The sequence below is a fragment of the Macrotis lagotis genome, chromosome 5 (assembly GCF_037893015.1).
Source record: "Macrotis lagotis isolate mMagLag1 chromosome 5, bilby.v1.9.chrom.fasta, whole genome shotgun sequence".
Taxonomy (NCBI): domain Eukaryota; kingdom Metazoa; phylum Chordata; class Mammalia; order Peramelemorphia; family Peramelidae; genus Macrotis; species Macrotis lagotis.
Window position 1 is genome coordinate 231,397,189 of NC_133662.1, and position 16,695 is coordinate 231,413,883.

At 37.4% G+C, this 16,695-nt stretch overlaps 1 long non-coding RNA gene across 1 annotated transcript; it reads right to left on the minus strand.

Annotated features, from left to right (window-relative positions):
- Positions 1 to 286: 286 nt before the first annotated feature.
- On the minus strand, positions 287 to 8,046 carry LOC141490111 (uncharacterized). Its single transcript, XR_012469062.1, has 3 exons — positions 7,922 to 8,046; positions 1,558 to 1,635; positions 287 to 646 (listed from the first exon to the last, which is right to left on the minus strand). It is a non-coding gene; the product is annotated as an uncharacterized LOC141490111 (long non-coding RNA).
- Between the last annotated feature and the right edge of the window lie 8,649 nt (positions 8,047 to 16,695).

Here is a 16,695-nt window from a genome sequence, read left to right on the forward strand (position 1 = left end):
TACACATGTGTGTGTGTATATATATATATATATATATATATATATATATATATATAGAGAGAGAGAGAGAGAGAGAGAGAGAGAGAGAGAGAGGAAGAGAGAGGGGGGAGAGATAGTTACGATTCTCAAATTCCAACCAAAATGCATTTAGGTAGAAAAAAAATTAAAATTAAGTCTTTGTTTTCTGGATACTAATGTGTTGTAGGAAAAAATTACCAATGAGAGGGATTGATTACAAGTGAACAAAAGTTTCATATATTTAAATATTGTTATTCTATTTCAGGGTTGCTGAACTCAACCAGAGATGTCCTGTCAATAAAACCAGCAACAATGCCAACTACTCCCAAAGTGCCAGACCCCCAAATGTCCTCCCAAGTGCCCCCCCAAAATGTCCTCCCCAGGCTCCATGCCCTCCACCAGTCTGTTCCTACTGTGTCTCCATCTCTGGAGTAAGTGGCAGCCCTGGTAGATGCTGTGGCTCCAGCTCTGGCTCCGGGGGTGGCTGCTGCCTCATTTCCCATCACAGAAGATCCCACAGATGCAGGTGCCAGAGGTCTGCCTGCTATGACAGTGGCAATGGGCATAGTCAACAGTCTGAGGATGGCTGTGATAACTGTGGTGGTTGCTGTTGTTCCGATTCTCTTGCCTGAGAAGAGTAGAAGAGGTTATTGACTCTGCTCCTTTTTCTCCTCACTCCTTAGCCTCCTTCCACTCCCCCTGGATTTAAACAATTTAGATGTTCATAGGGGATGGAGAGAATCAAGGTTTATGATTTGATTTTGTCTCATCTCTTCTCCTCTCCCCCCAATAATTTAAGCCCTCCTACTCTTCTTCATTTATCCTGAGTAATAATAAAGTTTTGATTTTCTGTTCACAGATGCCTCCTATTTTTTGTTTTCCTCTTTATTACTTCCTTCAAGGCTCCCTTCTTATTAATGGATCTACACACTTCTCCTGAACAATGCCTCCAGGGACTGCTCAGGAAGTGATTGTTAGTAGTAGACCTAGGAGACTAACATTCAGACTCAAGGGGGTACATCAAATGTCTGTGTAGAAATCAGTTAATTGTGTCAACCACCCTTCCCTAAACAGTAAAAGGTACCCAGGCTTGAAACCTCAGGACAGAGTGCACAGGTTCTTCTGAGAGGCAAAAGCCCAAGAACCCAAAGGCTCAAGATAATTCCAAGGTAGACAGCCTGGAAGGAGTATTTAAAAGCATCTAGTCCTTTCTGTTGGATCATTCAAAGTTGGGGTGTCTAAAGGAAACAGGATTTGTCCTTAGTTATCTTTCTCCTCTGTATACTCATCTTGCTGTTTGACCCACAGCACAGGAATATCTAACGCTGTTCACTCTTCCTAGGCTTTATAAACACCTTCTCTAGCACTAGGCTTTCCCTCTTTCATTGATTATGATCCCAAAATATCAGAAAAAAATTGTAGTGTTTCTGAAGTCTGCCTTGGTTCCTCTAGGGCCTCTTTTCTTGATGGGATGCTCCCAATTTCAGAGCCAAAGTTCAACCTCCATGTTCTGACTTCTGGGTCTACTCCCCTACTTACTGGTATCACCTCATGCTCCATTGAGCTTCTCCTTATCCCAGATGTGGAGCAGGGTATAAATTGTCAGACTCAATTGACCTGTTGGATGAATATGCAAAGCTTTATTTTTTTCTTTTTTATTCTTTCTTTTCAGAGATATTCAGTGGGTAAGGGACATGGGATGGATTCATTTGAATATGAAAGTGAAGTCAAGCAAAATGTACCGAAATTTTAAAAAATGGGTCAATTCTTTTTTTATAAGTTAGCATTACATATAAATTAGCATTTGCTTTTAAGTTAGCACTATATAGATTTATATATTTATACATACTTTAAGGTTTGCAAGAATTTTATAAATAACATCTCTTTCTTTATATGAACTCTTGGGGGCTAGTGCTATTACCCTTTCTATTTTAGAAATGAAGAAATAAACAGGTTAAATGACTTAACCAGGGTCACAGAGTTAAAAGTCATGGTCTATTGGTTCCACTCTGCCATTTAGATTTTGATCTTGTCTTAATTAATCATCCTTTTTCCTTTGATTATTTATTAGTTATTATAAATGTCCTTTTCTTTATAGATTTTGAGTTTAAATTCTCTGCCTTTCTCCTACCTCTCCTCCATCCACTGGTAAGATAATCAAAATTATTCATATGAAATTATGTAGAATATATTTCCACATTACTCATAGAGAAAGAAACAGAAAAAGAAAAGAAAAAGAAAATTATACTTCAATGTAAATTGAACTCATGGTTAATCAGGTCCCTCTCAGGTGGTAGATAACATTTTATTTCATTGTGAGTCCTTTGGAATTGTCTTGGGTCATAGTATTGATCAAAGAAGCCAAGACTTTCACAGTTGATCATCATTAGAATATTGTTTTTACTGTGCACAAGTATCTCCTGGGCCTTCTCACTTCACTTTTCTTCAGTTTATTCAAGTCTTGCTATGTTTTTTCCCCTTTAACTACCCTTTCCTCTTGCCAATTCTTATTGAACAACAGGAATCTATCATAATCATATACCACAACTTGTTTATTCATTCCCCAATTGGTCAGCATCTCTCAGTTTGCAGTCCTTTGCTAACACACACAAAAAGAATTACCATAATTGTTTTTGGACATACAGATCTTTTTCCTGTTTCTTTGATCTCTTTGGGTTCCAGACCTAGCAATGGTCTTACTGGATCAAAGGTATGCACAGTTTTATAGACCTTTGGCCACAGTTCCATATTTATTCATATGGTTGGTAGACTATAGAATTCTATCAACAGCTTATTAGTGAACATATTTTCTTTCATCTCCTCCAGCATTTGCCATTTTAAATAGGTGTGAGGTGGTAACCCAGAATTGTTTAAATTTGCATTTCTCTAATTAATTGTGATTTAGAGCTCTTTTAAAATGTGATTTTAGACAGTTTTGATTTCTTCTAAAAATTGCCTATATATGCCCTTTGAGCACTTATTAATTGGGGAATGACTATTATTTTCATAAGTTTGATTCATGTATGTTTGAGAAATGAATCCTTATAAGAGAAATTTGCTATAAAAGTTTTTTGATGATACTTCATTGTCCATATTTGCTTGATTATCTGCTTTTGCTTTGTCTAAGATCAAGATTGTTACCCAATTAATTCAGCTAAAACATAAGATTTTCTGCTCCAGCCCCTTATCTTTACTCTGTGTATGTCTTTTATTTCAAAAGTATCTCTTGTTTAATAACATATTGCTAGATTTTAATTTCTAATCTATTTTGCTATCCACTTCTGTTGTTTATGGGTGAGATCATCCCATTTACAATCATAGTCATAATTACTATGCATTTCTCTCCATTCTTTTTATACTTCTCTCTCTCTCTCTCCCTCTCTCTCTCTCTCTCTCTCTCTCTCTCTCTCTCTCTTTCTCTCTCCATTGCTCTCACTCTCTCTTTCTCTCTTTTTCTCTTAATCCTCTCAAAAGTATCTTTTAATTCTGATTACTGACTCCCTCAATCTAGCATCCCTTTACAATCTCCCCTTATATCTGATCCCTTTATCTTTCTATTTCCCTATTGAATTCTATAGATTTCTATATCCAAATGAATGTGTATATATTCTTCCCTCTTTGAACCAGTTCCAATGAGAGTGGGGTGCAAGCATTATCTGCCCTCTCCCATGCCTGCCCTTCCACTATACAAATTCTTCCTTGTACAAATTCTTCACTAGTTTATGTGAGAATATTTTTTCCATTCTACCTCTCCCTTCTCCTTCTTCTCAGTGCATTCTCTTTCTCATTCCTTCATTTGTTTTGGGAGGATCATTCCAAATAATCAGCTCACACTTTTGCCCTGTCCAAAGTAGACTCCCTCTCATGTCCTAAAAATGATAAAGCTTCTTTAGAGTTACATGCGTCATCTTCCTATATAAGATTGCAAATAGTTTAACTGTATTGAGTCCCTCATGATTACTCTTTTCATTTTTAACTTATTATGCTTCTCTTGAATCTTGTATTTGATGTCAATTTTCGATTTAGCTCTGGTCTTTTCATCAGGAAGGTTTTATTTCCTCCTGAAGGATTATACTCAGTTTTGCTGAGTAGTTTATTCTTGCTTGTAGTCCCAGTTCTTTGTCTTCCAATATATTACATTCCAATTCTTCTGCTCCTTTAACATGGAAGGTATTAAATCTATGTGATCTTGACTATGATTATGTTTTATTTGACTTGTTTCTTTCTGATTGCTATAGGTATTTTCTCCTTGACCTGGGAGCTCTGGAATTTGACTATTCATATTCTTGGGAGTTTTCATTTTGAGAGCACTTTCAGAAGATGATTGCCAGAGACTTCCCATTTGTGTTTATCCTCTGGATCTCAGATATTGGGGCAGGTTTTCTTTATAATTTCATAAAATATTGTAGTCAGGCTCATTTTTTAAAATTATGAATTTCAGGTAGTCAAATAATTCTTAAATGACCTCTTCTGAATCTATTTTCCAGGTAACTTATCTTTCAGATAATATATTTCATATTTTCTGTGATTCTTTTCATCCTTTTTGACTGTAAAATTGTTTCTTGGTGTCTCATGGAGTCATTAGCTTCTACTTACCCAATTCTAATTCTTAACAGTTATTTTCTTTAGTACTTCTTTTTTCATTTGTCTAATTCTGTTTTTTAAAGAGATCTTTTGATATTTCTTTTTTTATTTAAGGCAATGGGGTTAAGTTACTTGCCAAGGTCATAGAGCTAGGTAATTATTAAGCGTCTGAGGCTGGATTTGGTACTCCTGACTCCTGGGCCAGTGGTCTATCCACTGTGCCACCTAGCTGCCCTAAGGAGATCTTTTAAAGCAAATTTTGTGCCTCTTTTACCAAGTCATTAATCCTCTTTTCATAATTTTCTTGCTTCACTAACTTCTCTCCTGCCACTTTTTTCTCTTTTTTTTTTGAACTCTTATGAAAATGCTTATTGATCTCAGGTCCAACTTCTTCATCAGAGGTTTGTATTATAGCTATTTAAACATTTTTTGTCTTCTTGTAAGCAAGAACAAAACTATAAACATTTCACCACTCTAATGCCTGAGGACCCACTCATCTTTATAAAGTAGTTACTACAAAGTATTCACTCTCACCAAATTCACTTCTTAGTGTAGCATAGTTGATGAATGAGTTGCCACGCTTTCTTTATGGCTTCCTTGGATACCATGGCAAGCTGACTTTGTTTTTCATTCAACATAACTGTCTACAAAATCTATCAGTGACTATGTCTCCTAGAACCCTGGTCTGTTACTCTCCTGATCTTTTCAAATTCATAAAGTCACAGCCTAATGTGATATTTCTTCCTACTGGATGGGGAAAGGGGAAAACAAATCTAAAGAAAGATAAGAACAAATACCTTTCACTCAAGGGCCTTTATCTCTACATAGGTTTACCTTATTCCTTCACTTGAATATAGATAGACAGGAAGGAAGAACGAATCATCTCATTTTCTCCTTTGTAAGCACTGTCAGTTCTGGGAGCAGTATTAATTCTACAGGTTACCTTTTTTAAAGCAGTAGAACCAACTGAAAACAATCCCTGAAGTTTACTTGTGTGGATTCTATCAGGAGATGATTTATCACTTTCAGAAAGTCACTGAACCTCTCTCTGTCTCTATTTGTTTAACTGTAAAATGAGGATAGTAATGGCAATTATATCTCAAGAGTTCTTGTGAGGGTCAAATGAAATAATAATTATAAAGTACTAATTATAATGCTTTGGCACAAAGCAGTTACTTTAGAAATACTTATTTTAGAAACGCATTCTCTGTATTCTTATGAGCATTGAATTTTCATTGGCCAATCCCAGTTACTTGTTCCAATTAGAAAATAATGATCACATAAACTTGATTAATATAAAATAATTCATAATGATTTGATTTGGATTTTTCTCATGAATATGAATTTCAGGGCAGCTAGGTGGCTCTACAGATAAGAGTGCTGGACCTAGAATCAGGAAAACTCATCTTTCTGAGTTCAAATCTGGCCTCAGACACTTAACTAGCTTCAAGACCATGGGCAAGTCACTTAACCCTGTTTGTTTCACTTTCCACATATATATAAAATTATCTAGAGAAGGCAAAAGCAAACCACTATGGTGTCTTTTCGAAGAAAACCCAAGTGAAATCACAAAAAGTTAGACACAACTAAAAAAATGACTGAACAACAAAAATTTGAGCTTTATGATTAATAATTAATCAATAAATATTTATTGAGCATGTCTGTCAGGCACCATACTTGTCTTTAATAATCACAATAATAACTGCAATTTAAGTATGATTTTAAGGTTTTAAATTTACTTTATAAATATATATTATCTCATTTGATCCTTACATTTGAATTGCCTTAGGAATATTCTTTTTTTTGTTTTTTGTTTTTTCCAAAGCAATGGGTTTAGGTGACTTCCCCAAGGTCACATAGCTAGGTGGTCAACTAATTTAAGACTTCCTTATAACCCTTCTCTCCAGGAGATTGCTCTATATGAAGGACATATTAATTTTTTAATTCACTCTTTTATTATTATTTAAATTGAGTTTGTATAATAAAGAAATAATAAGAGATTATTTCTCTTCAATGTGAGAAAAGTGAAGGGATAATTAATAGCTTAGGGGATTCATTGGATTTAAAAATTAAAATGAAATCTCTTAAAAACAAGTAAAAACCAATGTTCACTGAAGAAAATGGAACCACCAATAAAAGGGCATCCCCATAACCAGAGAGATGAGCAGATCTAGAGAAAAAGAACAGTTAAACAACAAGGAAGCAGCACTCATCAGGGAAAGCACGACTAGGAGGATGGGGAGATTTAGTAGATGGAGGAGAGGGGCACAAGTAAGAAAGAGAAATCCAAAGAACTCCATTCCTAAGCAGAAAACTCTCTCTACAAAACAAGGAAGGAGATAGGAATTATCAGAGTAGAGCACAAGTCATTTATAATGTGTTCTGGAGTCAAGTCTGGGGGTTATAGGATTATAAGTTTCTCCCTTCTGTGTTTCCTCTGATTCTACAGGTTTGGGGAAAGATGGTCTGCCTGGACAGCTTCCCCTCTTCTGACTGGGAAATACTGAGAAAACGTTCCTCTCCCAGACACAAAGACCTTCACAGAAAGAGGGAGCTAGACAGGCTGCATGGCTCCTCCACACTGATCTTATATCATCATCATGCCAGCTCCTCCATGATCTCATATGACCCTCACAACTCTATGAGGTATGTAATATTGCCCCTGTTTCCTAGATGAGGACACTACAATTGAGAAAAGTCAATGACTTATCTCACCTAAAGTCACACTGAGAGTGAGACAGGATGTAAACTACAGGTCTTCCTGACTCCAAGTTCAACACTGCCCACTATGCCTCTTATGCTACAAAGGATGTGATCAACCCCACTCCCTCCAGCAGAGGAAGAAATTGTTCCTAACTATATTATTTGAAGCTTTCTATTTCCTCCCACAACCTCTCCTATTACTGATACGTCTTTGAATTGACAGAACCCAATTCCTCCTGCCCAGGTCCTTCTTGCTCTCCTAGCCTCTGTGAAGACACTTTTCTCCCCTATTGAGGACCTCTTTCTTCTCTCCTGAGAACCCAAGGACCCAGAGGAACCACTGAATCATTCTCTTAACTCTAAAATGACAGAATGGATTAAATGTTACCAAACCACTCACTGAATCCTCTTTCCAATTTTAGTTACTATAAGAGAGTAGAAGAACAGGGAGTCTCAAAACTTCCCTTAGGTTCCAAATCATGGACTTTGTATTGAGTGTCTAAAAGTGTAGTTGACTGGTGGGGTGGAGACAAGGTGACAAGCCACACTGAATCCTTTCCTTCTATCATTATTGCCATTGCTATCTTCTTCATCATAGAAAGGCACCTAGAGTTACCTGTCATTCAAATAGTGCTTTCAAGTTGGCAAAACGCAGTTACGATCTTTATCTCACTTGGTCCTCTTCATTTCTATAATCATCTACACCATCAGTAACATCATCATTGCAGGAGTCAGGGATACAGGGACCTCTCCATAGATATATCTCTAGATAAATAATATGACCAAAGAATGATGAATTTAGAACCAGATTGAATCTCAAAGGTCATCAAATCCAATCTCATTTTACATGTGAATACAGTAAGATTCTGAAGATGTAAATAACCTAAACAAAATCTCAAATAATAAATAACAGAGCCAGGTCTCTTAATACAGATCCTCTGACTTTCTCTAAGGCTTTTGACACAGTATTATATAATATTAACTATAAAAACAAAACCAAAACTATTAACATTGATTTTGTGTTGGGTAAACAAGGGAAACTCTCTCTCTCCCTCTCTCTCTCTCTCTCTCTCTCTCTCTCTCTAATTAATCATAGTCTGAACTCCTTAATTTGGGGGAGGGGAAAATCTTGGAAAATCTTTTTCCATTATAATAAGTGTAAAAAAGGAGATTATAGGATTTTTTGATCCAAGTTTCCTTAAAACCTTACTCAGTGGAATCACAAGCACAAATTTATCCCCAGGATATTATCAGTTCAGTCTCTCTGTCCAAAGGCTACCAGATCACTTCTTTGATTTATAAAACCTGTTTATGAAAGATCTATATAGGTTATGAATAACATCAACAATGAAGAGTTTGTGGCAGGACTTGCAAATGGGATATGTTGGGAAGTACTAATAGTGAAACAGTATCTTTATTTGCTTCGACTATATCTCAGAGACAGAGATAGAGAGAAAAAACAGAAACAGAGAGATGGAGAGAATGAGCAAGCAATTGATTTGAAGGATGACTTTATTCTAGGATAGCAGGAAGCTATATTTATTACAGGGTATTCTAAGGTTTGGCAGGATCACAGGTATGTGAAATAACCTAAAAATTATTAAAAATATTTGTCTATGGTATACCCTAACAGCAACATGGGGGTGATGATTAACCTTAATGGACTTGCTCATTCCATCAGTGCAACAATCAGGGACAATTTTTTGGGGGGGCTATCTGCAATGGAGAATACCATCTGTATCCAGAGAAAGGATTATGGAGTTTGAACAAAAATCAAAACCTATTACCTTTAATTTTAAAAAAAGTTATCTTATTATGTAATTTTGCTATCTCTTATACTTTATTTTTCTTCCTTAAGGATATGATTTTTCTCTCATCACATTCAACTTAGATCAAGATATACCATGGAAACAATGTAAAGACTAACAGACTGTCTTCTGTGGGGAGTGGAGGGGGAGGGAAGCAAGATTAGGGAAAAAATTCAAAATAAAATCCTTCTTTTATTAAAAACAATTTGTCTATGTATTAGGTAACAATATGTTATAATGGAGAAAACTGTCCTTACAAGACATTTATGTAGATAGGGAAAAAAAGATGGAACTGAAGGTCACAAAAACAGATAATATATTTCTCTAAGAAAGTGCAAATAATTTCCATCCTGCCTCCATCAAATAGTGCCTCATTCATACAAACACTCAGATGATACCAGGTAGAAATATTTTCTCACTTCCATGACATTCAATAGCATAGAATTTTATGATATTATATTAGTTTAGACAGAATTACAGTTACTGTGAATTTGTGATCCCTTAATAAATTACAGATTCTAAATTGAAATTCTGCCCCAGATGCTCTAGCTGTGTGACTTTAAGACCTCTCAAATTCACTTTCCTCAGTTACACAGTGGAAAAAATCATAAGACCTATCTTCCAGGATTGTACTGAGAATGGAATGAAATAGTAGCTGTAAATCTTTCACCAAACCTTAAAAAGCAAGATAAATTTTGACTTATGGTAACAATAATATTATAAAGATCTCATTCGTCTTTCATCCTCTTCAAAATCTCTTAACAGAGAATTTTGTGTTCAGTCATTGATGAATTAATGGATCTTTGACTTAAAAAAGGATAGAAAGATGAATGAATGAATAGATGGTTACTTACCCCCAACCTTTGAATAGCCCACTAAAAAGGGGGATTTAGGGCAGTTGTGTCTTAGACTTGGGAGAGGGATATAAGGGAATTGATTTGAAGGTGTCTCTTGAGTTGTGAAGATATGGGAGCGATACTCCATAGAAATAATTCAAGGTGAAGCTTAGAACAAAGCAAAATAGTCAAAGAGGCAATGATGATATTAAGTTATAAAGATAAAAGTCTTAGAGGTCAGATATTCCAGTCTCTTCCTTAAAAAGATGAGGATTCCAATTGAGGTGACTTGCTCTACTTCCCACAGATAATAAGAGACTGAGTAAGGATTTGAATTTAGATCCTGTGACTTCATCTGAAGTGCTCTTTCCATTGTCCTCTACATCTGATACAGCATGGAGTCCTATGGAAATATCTAGAAGTGGACAGAGCCTCAGTGCCTGAAGACATTAGAGCTTTTACTCAATGACTAGATTTTGTGACAATTCCCTAACATCTATTTGAGTTAAGGGGTTCCAACCTTTGAAAGAATATAATTAAAAGGATGATCTTTATCTCTATATTTGCAGAGAAGTCTCTGGAAATATAGTTTGTCATGAATAATGAAAAGAACCTCCTTTTGGAGGATCATGGTTTAAATATTTGCTAAGCTTCTTACTGGATAGCCAAAAGAATGAATGGCTAGAGCCTCGAGCCAAGTAGTCCTGAAATCAAATGCAGTCGCACACCTTGCCTAGTTCTGTGACCCTGGACAAGTCAAATAATCCTGTTTATCTCAATTTCCTTACCCGTAAAGTGAGTTGCTGAAGAAAATGTCAATCCCCTTCAGTATCATTGAAAAGAAAATGTCAAATGGGGTTAGAAATTTCATACAAGATTGAAAAGACTGAACAACATCAAATATACTTATTTTATTACTTCTACGGCTTTGTGAAAGACATTCGTGTCTTTCTCTATAAAATGACTCAACTTAATGAGATGTCTTCTAATATCCCTGGACATCTCCAAGATCCATGTGCTAGCATGTGTCAATGTATGTCAGTTTAGAGAATGGCAGGAATGTTCTGACACATGCAAGGAGTTGTGAAAGACATTGTTCCTCCTACAGAGCTGTGTCTCATGCCAACAGCTCAGCCTGGGCTGCCCTATAAAAGGTGTCCCTGCGCCTGGTTCCTTATCCACTCTGGTGCTTTAGCAGAGAGTACCTGTCCGTGTCTGTGATCAGGGTAAGTGACTGCAGGAGAAACTGGGCAAGGGCTTGGAAGAGGATATTGGAGGAGAGGAAAGGAAAAAGCACAAAGCAAGGGAATGGAGGAGTGAGAAGATAGGCAGGAATGAGAATGAAGGAAGATGTATGTTTAGAGGACCTCAGGAGGAAGAAAAAATTAGGTGAGAAATACAAGGATTGTTTAAGAATAGAAGCTTATACTTTGGATTCAGTCTAGACTGATAGAGAAGCAGTTTGGTGGTCCCTAGAAAAAAAATCAGAAAAGTTTCTCATGCCTATGTGAAGTGGAAAGAAGGAGAAACAATAGTCTGAGTTTCTGGAAATGTTCATGAATGGAATTCTAAAGGCATCCTCAGAAAGTAGAGGGAAGTTATCCCTTCTTTCAAAGGAGAGAGAAAAAAAAATTATTTAACATTTAAGACTCTATGTTCGGGCAGCTATGTGGCTCAGTTGATAGAGTATTAGCCCTGGAGTCAGGAGGACCTGAGTTCAAATTTGACTTCAGACACTTAATAATTGCCTGGCTATGTGACCTTGGGCAAGTCATTGCATTTAAAAAAGCATATAAATAGGCAGAACAGAAAAGGAAAGAGACACAGAAAATGCTCATAATCTTGTTCTGTTGAATCAAATTCTAATCCATATTTATTGTAACAGCAATGGTTTGGTTAAGCCTTTTCTTTCTGGATACTGATGTCTTCTAGGGAAAATTCAGCATCATATCGTGCATCAGTTCCATTGAAGAAAGCTTTTGAGGCTCTAATTCATCCACATGAATAAAATCCTATATTGTCTTTTAGGTTTCCTGAACTCCTACCAAGATGTCCTGCCAGCAGAGCCAGCAGCAGTGCCAGGCCCCTAAGTGTCCCCCTAAGTGTCCTCCCAAGTGCCAAACCCCTAAGTGCCCACCAAAGTGTCCCCCCAAGTGCCCTCCCCAGGCTCCCTGCCCTCCTCCTGTCTCCTGCTGTGCCTCTAGTTCTGGAGGATGCTGCAGCTCTGGGGGGGGATGCTGTGGGTCCAGTGGGGACCCACAGTGCAGCTCTAGCTCTGGGGGTGGCTGCTGCCTCTTTTCCCACCACAGGAGATCCCACAGACGAAGACATCAGAGGTCTGACTGCTGTGACAGTAGTAGCAGTCACAGCCAGCAGTCTGGAGACTGCTCTGGGAGCTCCGGGGGTTGCTGTGGCAACTCTGGAGGTTGCTGCTGATCTGGTGTCCTAATCTAAGAAAAGAAGCAACTGATTGACTGTGCTCCCTTTTCTCCTCACTCCTTAACCTTCTCCCTACTCCTCTGGCTTTGAATTGGTCATATGTTCTTAGTGGATGGAGATAATCAACTCCTATCATTTCATTTTATCTCAACCCGCCCCCCCCCAAATTAAAATCATCCTTCCCTTCCTCACTTATCCCAAGCAACAATAAAGATTTATTTTTTTTTCTGATTACAGCTGCCTGCCTCTATTCTTTCCCTTTTACACCTTCTTGTAAAGGCTCCAAGATTTCTCTGATTAATGCCTTCAAGAACTGCACAAGAAGTGATTGTTCCATAGTAGGGTTGGGATCCTGAGTAAGGTTCACTCCAGTCAGACTCAATGGGACACATAAAATGTATGTATAGAAATCAGTTAATTATGACAGCCAGCCTGAAGGAACAAATATGCCAAGGCCTAGATGCCTCTGGCTCTGAGGTCCTGGGGAAAAACCAATATTAAAGCCCTGGAGAAAAGGAGGGAGGTGAATCAGGTGGGGGAACAACCTCCCGTTGGCACAAAAAAGTCTCATTGTACAGAGCCTGGTGGAGGATTCAGGAGGAGGATCTAGCTCTTAATGTTGAATCATTCAAGGTTAGGTGGGTTAAAGGATACCGGCTCTATCCCTACTTATCTCTTCCCTCTCTACACTTGGTCCTACCTGTCTCTTTGATCCAAAGTAAAAGCATATTCAATATTTTGCTCCATTCTCAGTGTTGAGAAAAGCCATCTCTATAACACTAGGCTGTACCTTTTTCACTGATTATAGTTCCCAAAAAGTTGTCCTGCTTTGATTCTTCTTGGACCCCTCTTCCTCCTAATGGAGGTCTCCAAATTCCAGAGCTCAGGACCAACTCCCAGGTCCTGTTTTCTTATTACACTTCTTTCCCTTTTTGGGTATTATCCCATGTTTCCTGCACCTTTATTGCCTTCTCCTTTTTCTTCAGATCTCCTTAATCCACAGGTCCTAGACAAGTTTCATTTCAGTTGCTGAAAAAAATACTATAATTCATTAAAGACTGAGCTTGGCAAGAAAAAAGGGAGAAAATACAACTTCTTTTCTTGCTTGCAGATATGGAGAACTTTGGGTTTGGAAAAGAGCATAAAATGTCAAATTCTACTGGCCTGTTGGTTGATTTTGTAAAGATTTTTTTTCATTCCTTGTTTTAAGGTAGGGCTGTTCAAAATGCGGTGCATGGCCACATGCAGCCCGCAATGCAAGTTTATGTGACCTGCCTTTGGCTTTACTAAATACTTTAGTAAATGAAGCCAAACTACCACAGAGCTCTCACAAAAATGGCAAATCAAAATATATTGTCTATTGTTTCAATAAAAACTTCTAAAATTAAGGCTGGACAGCCCTATGCTAAGGGATACTTCACTATGTTGGGGACAAGGGATGGATTCATTTGGATATGAAGGTGAAGTCCCACAACATGATATTTGTTTTTCTCGAAGAAGACCATGACATCAGAAAGATGAGGCCATGACAACCAGATGAGGTGGATTTTTAAAATTTTTTATTTTTATTAAAGCTATTATTTGGGTTTTACAATTTCCCCCCCAATCTTACTTCCCTCCCCCACCCCACCCCCACTGAAAACAATCTGTTAGTCTTTACTTTACTTTGTTTCCATGTTGTACATTGATCCAAATTGAGTGTGATGAGAGAGGAATCATATCCTTAAGGAAGAGATAAAAAATCTAAGATATAACAAGATCAGACAATAAGATATCTGTTTTTTTCTAAATTAAAGGGAATAGTCCTTGAACTTTGTTCAAACTCCACAGCTCTCTATCTGGATACAGATGGCACTCTCCTTTCCAGACAGCCCAAAATTGTCCCTGATTGTTACACTGATGGAACGGGCAAGTCCTTCAAGTTTGAACATCACTCCCATGTTGCTGTTAGGGTGTAGAGTGTTTTTCTGGTTCTGCTCATCTCACTCAGCATCAGCTCATGCAAATCCCTCCAGGTTCCCCTGAATTCTCATCCCTCCTGGTTTCTAATAGAACAATAGTGTTCCATAATAAACATATACCACGGTCTGCTAAGCCATTCCCCAATTGAAGGACATTTACTTGATTTCCAATTCTTTGCCATCACAAACAGGGCTGCTATAAATATTTTTGTACAAGTGATGTTTTTACCCTTTTTCATCATCTCTTCAGGGTATAGACCCAGTAGTGGTATTGCTGGGTCAAAGAGTATGCTGATTTTTGTTGCTCTTTGGGCATAGTTCCAAATTTCTCTCCAGAAAGGTTGGATGAGTTCACAGCTCCACCAACAGTATAATAGTGTCCCAGATTTCTCACAACCCTTCCAACAATGATCATTATCCTTTCTGATCATATTGGCCAGTCTGAGAGGTGTGAGGTGGTACCTCAGAGAAGCTTAAATTTGCATTTCTCTAATAATTAATGATTTAGAGCAATTTTTCATATGGCTATGGATTGCTTTGATCTCATCTGTAGATTGCCTTTGCATATCCTTTGGCCATTTTTTCAATTGGGGAATGACTTTTTGTTTTAAAAATATGACTCAGTTCTCTGTATATTTTAGAAATGAGTCCATTGTCAGAATCATTAGTTGTAAAGATTGTTTCCCAATTTACTACATTTCTTTTGATCTTGGTTACAGTGGTTTTATCTGTGCAAAAGTTTTTTTAATCATTTTTAATCATTTTAATCATTTAATAATTTTAATCATTTTTAATCATCTAGTTGGTTTTTAGTGATGTTCTCCAAATCTTCCTTAGTCATAAACTGCTCCCCTTTCCATAGATCTGACAGGTAAACTAGTCCTTGATCTTCTAATTTACTTATAGTATTGTTTTTTATGTCTAAATCCTGTAACCATTTGGATCTTATTTTGGTAAAGGGTGTGAGGTGTTGGTCTAATCTAAGTTTCTTCCATACTAACTTCCAATTCAGATGAAGTGGATTTAAGTGGGGGAGGTGGGGCTGTGCTAAGTCACCAGCTTCACTTTCTCCTCCTGAGTCATGATATAAATCAGGATGACTGGAGATGGCTCTGGATGTGAGGTAATCAGGGTTAAGTGACTTGCCCAAGGTAACACAACTAGTTACTGTCAAGTGTCTGATTTCAAACTCCTGTCCTCCCGACTTCAGGGCTCTATCCACTATGCCACCTAACTGCCCCACACAACATATGCAGAAATTATAAGATAAGTCAAGTCCTTATTAACATGTAGCCCAGAGCAAAGATGTGTAGATCCTCATCCAAATTAGACAGGTTTGTCTCCATGTTACAGGAGTATTTTCAAAAGAATTCATTTCAGTGGATCAATCTTTAGTAATACTATCTTCCATAGATCAGTGATGCCTTCCAGTGATTATTCCCATCTCTCTCTATATATAATAATAATAATATCAATTAGCTTTTACAAAAGGATTTTTTGACCAACTACGGCAAGATCAAAAAGATAAGCATTTTCTTAACCCCAATCTCTGGGAACATGCTCCCTATAATACTTGAAGGCCTGAAGAGAGTGAACTCATCCTTACAGTAGTTCCACAAAGTATTCACCCTCACCAAATTCACTTCTATAGTGTAGCAGAGTTGATGAATGAATTGCTATTCCTCACTCATGATTTCCTTAAATACCCGGATGGGCAGGCTGAGCTATATAGGTCTGTGCTCTTCATTAGACATGGCTATCTATTACATCTAATTTGGACTATATCTCATCATCCCCTTTCCATCGATCAACTGGAATGATAAACACTCAACTTCTGATGCTCTAATGTCAGTGTCAGAATCCATATTTAAATCCAGGTCCTTAGAATCTACAGCCAACTTCCAAGCACTCTCTTCACTCATGGTCAGTTCATATACATGTCACGGCATCAATTCTCTGATGTCAAGATATTCTTCAAGAAAGAAGGACAAAAACATAATCACCTGCATTTTCATTATCATCATCATTCTAAAATTGTTAGAAGAGACTGGATGATTGTCAGTTAAGTACACTCGAGTAAGGATTCCTTTTGTGTATGAATTGGCCAGGATGCTCACCAAGGACTCACATGCCCTAGTAACTCTAATATTCTGTAATGTCATTATGCTGTGAAGGCAATGCAAAAGGGAGAGGGAATATTTCAGTGTAAAATGAAGGTATCTTAGCTGTATGCTTCAAATTCTGGCCACTGAGGTATCTTCCTGGTCCTCTGTATATGTCCACAGCATTAGCCTTGACCACAAAAGGCAGTAAAAGTCTTAGAATGTTGCTCAGAGATTACCTAAT